Source organism: Lissotriton helveticus, chromosome 7 (genome assembly GCF_964261635.1).
Source record: "Lissotriton helveticus chromosome 7, aLisHel1.1, whole genome shotgun sequence".
NCBI classification, from domain to species: domain Eukaryota; kingdom Metazoa; phylum Chordata; class Amphibia; order Caudata; family Salamandridae; genus Lissotriton; species Lissotriton helveticus.
Genome location: NC_136068.1, coordinates 353,455,119 through 353,467,023, shown reverse-complemented (window position 1 = coordinate 353,467,023; position 11,905 = coordinate 353,455,119). Strand labels below are relative to the sequence as shown.

The 11,905-nt window shown below is 45.0% G+C and overlaps 1 protein-coding gene across 3 annotated transcripts in view; it reads left to right on the top strand.

The window, feature by feature from the left end:
* The first annotated feature begins 1,760 nt into the window (after nucleotides 1–1,760).
* The window catches only part of TP53INP2 (tumor protein p53 inducible nuclear protein 2), a 71,132-nt gene continuing 60,987 nt past the window's right edge, over nucleotides 1,761–11,905 (top strand). The window contains exon 1 of one of the 3 annotated variants that reach the window (XM_078652170.1): nucleotides 1,761–2,000. The gene's annotated coding sequence lies outside the window, so the exon portion shown is untranslated. The remainder of the gene's footprint in view (nucleotides 2,001–11,905) is intronic. The other 2 variants (XM_078652169.1, XM_078652171.1) reach the window with 2 other exon arrangements.

The following is an 11,905-nucleotide window of genomic DNA, read 5'->3' as shown; positions in this document are numbered from 1 at the left end:
CCAGGGTTTGGTTTCCACACCAGTCTAGGTAAATATCACTCCGAATCTCTTGAAATCTTGCACCTTTCTATTTTTTCTGTCTTTTGCTTTAATAAACACATACCTTTGCACATGTTAATTTTCCATGCTTTTGCCGCAACCATTGAATCATAAAGTCAATTGCATATATTCATAACGTGTTCCTATGTTACCCTACCTGTTAGAAATCATATTTTGCATTGCAGTTTGTCATTTCCTGATATGGTCTAGGACCTCCTTACTTAAATTGTCTAAAGAACTTTTGCCTTAAAGCATAGCGTGTCTCTCTCCATAGACCCTCCTAGTTGTATAAATGTCCCGAACTCCTGTCTCATTGTTCTGAGATAATTCTAGAATACTAGTCCTAATCGAAGCCTGTCCCATCCCTAGTGATTCATCTTAAACGTTCTAAATTCCTGATTCTTCATTTGAAATGTGTCCTGATTCCCTTAGATTATAAATGGTTGCTCTGACTTATTTGCTATTTAGCTACGTACTTTATGTTATTCTGATTATCGATTGCTTACTTACTGTGAATTTGATGTTTTCAGAATTTTACTAAATTAGATAAAGACTTTAAAACTTCCAGTTGTCCATGGTCATTTTACAAAAGTATTGAATGATATTGGTTGGGTTTGTATTTTGCTGCCTTTCCTTTTACAGCTAGCTCTCTGATCCATTGTGGTCATAGGTACCCGTGTCGGTGGATGGTAAGTCGGGTACTCTGAGGAATAACGAAAGGAACTCACACATATCTGATAGCAGAGCGTGAGGTCATCTGATCAATGTATATGGTGATTTGAAATATATGGGCCGGAAGTGGCGAAATTATTGGTCGGGTGACCCCGCGCGCTCTATCACTACATTTCAAGAAACAGATAATGGAGCTTGTAATATGGTTTTATGATTGAGCGACAAAGAATAGGTGCCAATCATAACCTAATATGCCAATCGGATTATCACTGTGGAACATGTTTACCCCCCGCCCCCACACACACACATACACACACCATCCACTTTCTGTCTGAAATTGTATTGCCGAAATGTTTGTTAACAGTGTGCTTTTATTATGAAAATCGAATAAAGATATACTACTACTACTGCCCATGGCAGTATAAAACCAAACCGATGGGAACGGTATGATTCTTATTTAATTGGAGGTATTTCTGGACGGGAGAAATATAAAAATAAAGCCGATTCAGATTTAGAAATTAGAGCGTTCGTTAGGAGTGTTGGCACGTATGCAGACATCCTAAACATTGCCTTTCAAAAGAAAATGCAAAGTGGGCGGACCCTGGCTCATTCAGATCAAACATGACTTCAGGAGCTAGTAAAGCGTAGCACCTAAACATGATGTCAATAATACCAATACGTCTGTCATCAATCTTCAATATTTTGTATTTGTACGAATATAGGACAGAACGGGAGTTGCAAATGTATTTTCAAACGGGACGGTTTATTTTCAAATCCAATATGGCGGCACGGATATTACAGTATGTAAACACCAAGGCCATATCAGGTTTCAGCATTTTTCAAGGAAAGTTTGCTTTTCAGTCGTCCTTTTACTGTTTCTCGCCATTCCTCGCACGCTCCGCCTAATCCTGTGCGTCCCTCATAATACTATACCCCTTAGGCCGGGGGCTGTCCAAAGCTGAAAGGGGCGGAGCCATCTGCAACGGTGTCCCTTTCCTATTGGGCAAGTGATTATTGCGACTCCGCAAAGGGAGGGATCTGGTAGCTGTCACGTCACAATCAGCTGTTTTTGAAGCGGTTCTAATTTCTGAGCCGAGAACAGAACGGGGTGAAGCCGCAATAAACAAAGAACAGCAGAGCCAGCTCCTTGAAGCCAAGATCTAGGCACCCCTGCATCCCGGCGAAGCACCCCAACACCTGCCAACTACCTCAGCCAAGACCTGCCTAAAGCTCTGCTGCAAGGACCGGGGGGCCTTCTGTTTACATGATAACTTATTACCCAGGGGCAGGTAAGAAAGGGCAACGGCAGTACTTGTTTATTTGCTCTTATATATTTATATAGGTCTAATATATTAGGGGATATACGTATTGTCAGATTTCTGTCAGGTTAGACTTTCATATGCTTATTTTATTCGAATTCTGTAGGCCTTTTTTATCAGGTTTGCATTTGATTATAATTTTTTTATCGATATTACTCTTGGTATAAATTGAATTTTACTCTGAAAATGTTGTATATAGATAGTATTGCTGTCTACTTTCTTCAGGAACGTTAATAAATGTTTTGTTCAAACTCCTATATATTTGCTCACAGAACTATTTCTATTACACGCGTATTCCTGGTTATTTTAGGTTAGTATATCAATCATAGTAATACTTTAATAAGATTATATATTTAAAACAGGGTGCCAATGTTCCTGATCAATGTATTATGCTTGTTTTCGAGAGTAGGCCTTTTACATGTCCTGGATTAATGATAACCAGATGTTACAGTTAATCTCATTTGTTTCTACGTATTATTAGAAACGATAATGCAAATGTTGACGCAAAATCGTCATATTTCTTCACGATTTTATCAAGAATCTAAAAACTAGATAGGTGGTATCGTTAAAACTGGGGTATCCTTTATTTGGGGGGGGTCAATAAAAGCATTGAATGGAGCTGCAGGAACAGTCGTTATTGTAACAAAAAAGCATCGGTAAACAATATGGGTACGTAGCAGTACATTAGATGTATCCACTGCACTGAGAACCCTGTAATAATTCCGTACATCCATTGGATTAAAATAAAGGAGGTTGCATGAAAGTGGGCCAATGCAAAAGGGAAGGGGGAGGTAAAATGGCTGCAGATAATATTCATCTATGTTTGCATTCTGCTTTGCAGGTGCCCTCCCACTCGAGCCCGCGATTTCCATAATGCAAATATTGATTTGTACCCCCTCCCCCCACCCTACACCCTCGTCGAAAATATGATCCGATCCTTTTATGTTCCCCTGTGGCAATGACAGGCTGTGCGACCCACAGTGACGAATTGAAGAAAGGATGTCTTCGAAGGCAGCCTCCTCTTCAATATTTATTGGGTGACCTGCCCCAGAGGGAAAAAAAATATGACCTCCCGGGGGATGTGTAGCGCCCATGGTAGCAGCAGGCTGAGTTTAGTGCTCTCATTCGAACCGTATTAGTAACAAAGAGCAGGCCCTCGCTGCTGTATGATGGCTCCGGTGATGTTTTCGAGCACCCCTGTCCCTGCTGACCTCTGCTCGACAGGCCTGGACCCTCCTATCTTTAGGAAAGGGAGAGGGGAGGGAGGGTCTGGGGATAGAATTATATGGAGGCGCGTCTGCGCGCTGTCTGTCTTTACGCAAGGATGAAGGACAGGCAGAGGACGCTTCATAAAACGGCCTCGGGCATATATTCTTATGAAATAGCTAATGAAAGCCCACTTATGTACCAAGATAAGCCTGAAATAGGGGATTTGGTTGCAAGTGAAGACGGCCAAGGCCTCCAAAGCTGCCCATTTTAAGTCTCTGCATTTACCCTTGTATTCTAAGTTGGGATTTTCCATATTGTTGAAATGAAAGTCAGGGTCAAGGTGAAGTATGAAGTAGAAGTTTATTAAATCAGCCCCACACCTTAAGGCGGTGCGAAGGTCAGTTAGTCAGAATAATAATGGCAGTGGGTGGCAGGGGAACGGAACCTGGACAGGATGGAATGTTGGAGAACCAATGGGAGGGGTGGGGGGCAAGGGATGCTCTCGCGCAGGAGAGCTGGCACACACCACTTGTCATAGGGTCCCGGGGGGAAACCAGAACTAGGTTACAACACATCTTCCTCTCTTGAGGGTTTTGACAGGTATGTCCAACGTGTGGCAGGAAGAACTTTAGGGGTGAGTGAACTGGTAAACATTGGTCACAAAACAGTTTTAAAACATTAGGGATCAGGAAGACTCTCCCTGACGTTCTATTTGCCACGGGAGATGAGGAACGCACTGTGTGTCAGTCTGGGATTCCGTGTGGATTCTGCCCACCCAACGCTGAAGCAGTGACCGCCAAGCTGGCTTCAGAGACAGAGTGGGAGTTGCCGTACAGCTCCGTTTGGTGAACGGAGTGCGTGGGATGGCCCCCAGGGACTGGTCTGAGTGGTTGACAGTCAGCTGAGTCAGTGGCAGGTGGGAGATGGCGTGAGCTGTGTTTATGGGTGTGGGACAGTGTCCAGCTTGGTTGTCGTCCTCAACTCACATATCATAGCATGGAACCTTCAGGGTGGAAACAATGTTGGTGTTTGGTGTGACCCATTCCACATCATCAGACTTTGCATCATTCATCGTGGCAGGGCCTCACACAGTACAGTCACATTCCTAACGTGGATGGTGAGCTTCCGTAAGGGCTCGCTGGGTCTTGTTATCCACAGGTATTATGCTGGCCCGCAGGACCTGTATGCATCTAGTCCGTACTTATGTTTACCACAAGGTGTGGGCATGGTACTGGTCTGAGTGCCCTCTTGTTCCCTTTTTCTGATTCCACATCGTTCTCTCCACCATGGCACTCCCTTATAGTATAGTGCTCCTGTCTGCTGTTACTAGAACTGACTTCTCCACCCTGGTGAGGGACCACGGCTTTGGAATCCTTTTTCTTGGGATATTTCCAGGACCATAATGTGCCGCGTCTGCGCTTACACCTACTCATACCACGGGTATCCCTCACGTTGTCACTCTCAGGGATGGTTCTGACATCACATCTCTTGTAGTACTCTGTACCAGTGTCACTTGTATTTTCTTTTCCAGCAACTCTCATGCCTTCGATACTTGCATCCGCAAGGACCTGTTCTTCCTCTAATTTCATCACGTGAGTTCCCCTAAAGGATGTGGTTGTGTCATCTGTGTCTCTAAATTTACATTCACCCCAGCGTTCCACAAGCCTCTTGTTAATCCTTATCTGTGCTTTGGGGTGAGGATCTAGTACGTGTTTGTGTGCGTTTTTACTTCCATTCTCTGGCTCTACATCATATAACCAGTCATAATACTCTCCTTGCATGTTGCATTTCGACTCTACCAGACACTGACCATCATTTTCTTCTAGGTGACGGTCGTCAGCGTCATTCCTTCTTGTGACGGGTGTTGACTTGATTCTTGCTGTAGAGTGCGACACTTCCACATCTTGGTGGCGGGTAGATTTACAATTGTACTCCACTGGTACCGTGGACAGAGATACCATACACCTTCCTCCATGGGTCAGTTCGCTTTTATCTACCAGGACTTCTTCACTTATATTGTCCTTTACCTCATAACTCGTGAATGCATTATGTTTAGTTTTGAATTTGTCAGTGACTGCTTCATTTTTCCTTATCTTACTCCATGCAGCCTTTGTCCATCCCCTTTTGGTCATGGAAGATGGCTTCTCCTCACTTAACGTCATGGAGCTTGAACTGAGATTGTTGTTGATTTGTGCCAGCCTATTCAAAGGTTCAATACGGTTGGAATCTATCATTTTGTTACATTTCTTCTGTTCTTCCCACCCCAGTACCGAGGGTCCTTCTTCTGAAACATAAATCGTACTCCATGTGCTTCTCTTCATATAGCTCAATTTCGTTACACTACCCCCTGTTAGGTTGATGTTTTCTCCTGTGTATGTTATCGGGGACATTTCAGTTTCCATCAATTCATTGCCTTGTGTCACAGACAATTTACTTTTCCATATATTCATGTTTATCAATGTGCAGATCGAACCTGAATCAGCGATAACGTCAATCCCAACTCCATTTATGTCTATGGTACTCTCAGGTTTGGTTCCACTCATGTTACATTCATTTTTGCAAACACCATTTTCTCGGTGCATTGTGACATTTTGTGTGTTGGCCAATAGTTTTTGTTTGAAATGTTCACTTAAGTCATCCATCACCTCCTTAAAAACATTACTGTTCGCTTCCTTCTTGGTTTCTTTTCCTGGTGGGGGTAAAATGCACATTAGGTTTTTATCCATGTTGCAGTTGCAAACCTATTAGACTTGTATTATTTCTCTTTTGTGTGTTTTATCACGGAAAGTTTCACACCGTATGGCGCCTTACACTGCGTTCCAGTGACGTGGCACGCCTTGGCGCATGCGCAGACGGGTACACAGGAGGGGCGTTTATGGCGCGAAGATCCCCTGACAGGATTTTCTTCAGTCAGACTTGTACAGGAAGGCCAGAAGGGGCTGACGCATACTGGTGCAGAAAGGTCTCTTCACAATGTGCTGCTGAACTATTAAACAATCATGGGTTTACACCGTCGCACTTCAAATCACTTAGGACACGGCTAAACAGTTGTGAGAGGCACTAATCTTTGACGCTGTGGAGAACTCTATGCATTGGGATCCTTTAAATGCTTATGCACACGATCATCTTGATGACCAACGAGTTCATGAAGTGTCACCAGGTGGAGTAGATTACCTTTCGCGATTTACCCTCTATTCACATTGGGGGAGGTTAAGTCTAGGAAGGGGAGCAACACGATCCGTGTAATTGCAGCAGAGACGTGTGTTATTTCAGTTGGTGTTACCCATCTAGAACTTTCACGTTATGCTTGTAGTATTAGTAGCTTTTTGTATTTAATTAGTGCACAGTTCGCAATCACAACATTGACAGGATTGAACACTGACTCATGGGAGGCGTGAGTGGGACGCCCTTGTTTACTTATTGCTCGAAATGGCCTCCAGCGCTGCGTTCCAGTGACGTCACACGCAGTTGAGCATGCGCAGATTGGCTTGAGGAAGAAGCGCGAAAACAGCTGACTGGAATTTGCCTCAGGGAATATGCGCATGAAGCGAAGGTTCGGCCGACAGGGAAAATTTCATCGATGGCTGTGGTCCCACTTAGGCATCCACAACTCGAGGCACTCAAACCTCGGCACCAGAAGTTGACACCGGCAGGTTCTCACACCGCAGAGGATCGGCACACACCTCCGGCCTCAGTGAGTGGTGTCTTCATCATTATTCCACCACAGAATGTCCATTTTAATTCATAAGCGGGAAGGCTTCACAAGGTATCACCCTTTTTTCATTCGGACAGTTACAACTTACGGATTTGCGCCGCACCTCCCTTTCACCGAAACGCACTTTACTTTAACGTAAGACGCTGTCCATTAGACAAGCGCTGCACTGATTTTCAGTCTTGTGGAGAACTTAGCACACTAACTCCTTTCAACGCTTATCAACTGGCAATTCTCTGTCTTTCACACAGCGTTGTCTCGTTTGGCTTGGGTTTGCGCTGTATGCGAAGAAGATCTCACTACACACGCTAACGCGCAGCTTAAATCACCACAACCCGGCTGCCCAGGCTCACCTCTAAGACTTGTTCAGGATCCAGTGATCATCCGCTTCGGGTCTTTGCTTTACTAGCTCCACAAAAGCGCCCAGAGTTTCATTAGTAATCGCCGGTTACATTTACTTTTTAGAAAATCCACGGTTCATTCACCGCTGTCACTATTCAATTACACTTGCCGAGATTGATGGAGGCTGCTCAGTTTCCTTACTGTACTTCACGGCTCACCACTCACTAGTAGCATAAATCTGCTATGAGTCCATGGATGAATTCACATTCGACCCACTCAAAAGTCGATGGCTCCTTTCACGCTCGACTTGCTCAAAAGCCGGCTTGCCGAAATCACAGAGCTGTTCCTTGCTTCTTTCACGCTCGACTTGCTCAAAAGCCGGCTTGCCGAAATCACAGAGCTGTTCCTCGCTCCTTTCACATTCGACTTACTCACAAGTCGAAGGCTATTTCACACTCGACCCGCTCAAAAGTCGACTAGCCGGAATTACGGAGCTTTCCTTAGCTCTTGACCTGTTGCACCGTGCCTTTAGAAGAGGTTGCTTCCGCATTCAAATTGGAAGGCAGTGGGTTCGTGGTGAGGGGCTGAGGTCCTCGTCGCCACTGTTGAAATGAAAGTCAGGGTCAAGGTGAAGTATGAAGTAGAAGTTTATTAAATCAGCCCCACACCTTAAGGCGGTGCGAAGGTCAGTTAGTCAGAATAATAATGGCAGTGGGTGGCAGGGGAACGGAACCTGGACAGGATGGAATGTTGGAGAACCAATGGGAGGGGTGGGGGGCAAGGGATGCTCTCGCGCAGGAGAGCTGGCACACACCACTTGTCATAGGGTCCCGGGGGGAAACCAGAACTAGGTTACAACACATATATACGAATTGTTCCTTTCCGGTGTTGGTGTCAAATTTATTCCACATAGCACTTGTACATGTTTATTAAATTATACTCCTCAAAAATGCTTCCTTCCCCATTAATAGGGGGTCATTTTACCATTTTTTTGCACATAAGTTTCAGGTTGAATCTTTGTTAGCAGTTGAAGAGGCCTAGAATTTCCCGAAATAACAGGTGACTGCTGTGATTGGTTTACCAGTGCTTCCTTATAGATGTTGAATCTGTGCCCTCAGTGGCTGTTTATTTCCTACAGTTGTTCATCCACTCGGTTCTCCCAGACAACCACCCGCCACTAACTCGGCAGTTGGTAATGCGACCACTGTAGGGGCCGTGTTTGACCTCATGGTCACAGGTTCGACTCCTGGTGGGTCCATTCAGCCTTTCATCCTTCTGACGTCGATAAAATGAGTACCATTGGGTTGAGTAACAAGAAACTCCTGTTATTCAGTGCCAAGATACTCTTCTGGGTGAACGTGCACTTTACAAATACACATGTTATGTTATTTGGATCTTTTTTCCTAAAAGGAATATATATGAGTAAAATGGAATATGAAGAGTAAAATGGCATATGAAGTGTACATATGGCAAAGAGCAATTGGCCGTCTGTGGCTAAGACCAGGCTGAACAACAAGAACTAAGTTGTTCACATGTTAAAGTCTGTACTCCTGCTGGGCCTTCTCGATCAGCCTGGCCAAGAATCCTCCAGTGACCTCGGTTGGACATCTCATATGATGTGTGCTTTGCAAGCTAGCTCATCAGAATCCGCCTTGTATGGAGGTGACTGTGTTTTGATCACACAGCCTAGTCATCGCTTCACCCACAGGCCCGCCTCACCACATCACTATCCCAAGGACTCTTTTGTCACAGACCAAAACATGACCTCCTTGAAGCATATCGTACAACGTTCTATTGTATTAACGTACAAGGTCTTTCAGGCCCATTGTACAGCTGTCAGTGTGTGTATCTAATTTCTGTGGATAAAAAACTGGGAGGGTGGGGAATGGGGTGGAGAGACGGGATGTTTAAGGCAATAAATAACCACAGACTCATGATTGTATGCGTATATGGACAGATTCCTGTCTTTGCTTTCTGGATGTGGCTTGCCGAGGCCGCCCTCCCTTGGAAATGGGACTTTTCTGCCAAGTGTCTCCTGCGATGTTGTACATGGACTGAAGCCAGTTTGTGAAAGTAACGGCTAATCCCCTTTTCTTCTTCTCCGCGTCCATTGGTGTGGATTTAACCTCCCTGATTCGTGTTTCAGTGTGCTGCATGGGTGACTAGCCATGCCCTGCAGTCGCCCCGTTTCAATGTTGGCCTCCTTTCTGCCTCAAAGCAGCCCTTCCCCCAAACTGTTTCTACAATCATCTGGCTGAATATTTATTCCATCCTCACAGCCGATTAAGATTAAATCCGGAGCTCGGTTTCTTTTGACTGCGTCTGATTGGGTGAATGGCTGTGACATGAACCTTTCATTTGACTATGACCTTGGTGTGTCACTGTGTAAAGCCGTTTTCTACAAGGCCTTTGAGTTCTCTTTTGACCTGTGAGGGGAAGATTTAATGTGCTTATTGTTATATAAACTTCCCTCCTGTGTTGTATTTCGAATTCATATTGCACGTAAACTATTTTAACTTTTTTTGGGGGGGGAGGGTGCTTGAGTTCAAAACACAGGAGATTGTCCCCCTCCACACTCACAGCAATACCAGACCATACCTTTAAAGAAGTGTCAATGTTCTTGTGTTGGAAGACATAGAATGGCTCCTTGGGAAACTTGCTGCCAGTGCGGTTAGGGTGAAAAAAGGTATACGGTGAACTCATTGTGTGCAACTCCGACCCTACCCATCTAACAAAGGCAACTAGCCTCCTAGAGGAGTTGCCATGTCAGCAAATTTCAATTACCTCCACGTTCAAGTTACTCATGCGTTACTTAAGAAAGAAGTCTCGCTTTCAGACAGGATGTCCACACACTGTATATTTTTTAAAGCTTCACCCTGCCCTCTCTGGGAGCAAGGCTTAGCTTATCTCGGATATCCTAACATGGTTTAACTTGTTTTCTTGAGATGGTGTTCTTCTTCTGTGCTAGGAAACCTGCTGGATTAGTGCCTTGAAGTCATCCTGACCTCTGCCCATCAACCGGGCGGGGCAAGAGCAGTGAGTTGGGATGTTGTCATCTTTTGAACTTGGTTCAGGAGGCTAGTACAAGTAATCTGGTGGGTTGAGTCAGAGGTGTGGCCAGTGGCTCACCAGGATGTTGACAGAAGGTATGGCTGACAAATGCTGCGTGAGACACTTTTAATTGAAATGCGAGGAGTTTCTGCACCCCTGTTGGCACGGAGCTGCGAGAACATACTCGAAGACACATGTAGAGCAGTATACAGCCTTATGGGAAAGGAGAGACATAATCACAGTCACACCGCTAGAAACAGAGAAACATAGTAGTCCTTAAAGTCTGAGTTGTGTCATTTTCCTCCTTACCATTTGAAAGGGGACAAAGGCATCCACTAAAAGAGAAGCAATTACTCTCCGACCTGCTAAGAAAAGAGGGTAAGAGATAATGAATAAAGGAGGCCATGGAAAGTGGACGGGTTCCCAAAGACCAAAGCAGCAAGATTGCTCTTGACTTGTAAAATCATGCCAGAAAGAGTGGTCTGCCAGGATGAAGATGTCTTGACAGAGGCATTAAAGAATGTGCTGGACCATATTTTTTGAGCATGTAGTACCAGGCTGGCGAGGAACCTGGACCATCCAACAGATCTGTGATGAAACAGTATCCAAATCCCACGGATACTAGGGTTGCCAAATTCAGCGGAAAATGAAGTAGGTGATTTTGCATGAGTGCAAAGGGCAACAAATGATTTCCCTACCGGGATCTGAATCTACGATTTAGCAGAGACAGGGATGTTACCCACTGAGGATGCACTATAGACAGATTCTGCTGGCCAGTATCACTAGCAGACTCTTTTATGGGGACCTATTATTACTAGACCAGGGTCTGGATTACATATCTGGTGCACTGAGTCTGGTGGCGCAGACTTAACTTGGTGGAAACTGGGACAGTGTGCCCAATTACAAAAAATGCACTGTTCTCAGTGGAGGTGCAAACTCGGTCTGTGCTAGGAGCAGGACATTAGTGAAAGGTAGATCGACTGGATGTTTGAAATCTCCAGTCTGCATTTCACTCCAGGTGGCAGACACAACCTTACTCTAAAAAGGGTGCGAGGAATCCCGTCAGGCTGGTGGGTGGAACCTTGAGGATCCCTGGGACTGCTGTGTCCCCCTCACAAAGGGCGCTTCTGGATGTGCATTGAGTGCACCACCTCATATGCAGTGCACTCTTAATGTGCCTCCTGACAACTTCTTTGCCCCTGTTGAAATATGGCACGCGCACAATGGCAAAGGGTTTTCTTATTTGCATGGAGGACCATTTCCCCATGCAAATGAGGAAACAACCCCTCGTGATCGCCCAGGTGCATATTTTACACTGGCACGATCCGCACTGGTGCATATTTTGCACTGTCACGATCCTTATTACAAATGGGGTGTGCAAGTGTCTCTCTCCCCACTTCTGTTATGCCAAAGTGCTGAGGGTAGCATACAACTTGTGTGCATGCCTGTTGCACCCCCAGGTCTCTATCCATAAAGGTAGTCAGAAAGGAAAACTCAACATAAAGTAAATCTTATGTTGGATGGTGTCAGGCCTTTTGAACCAACAAGTTTGTAGCATATG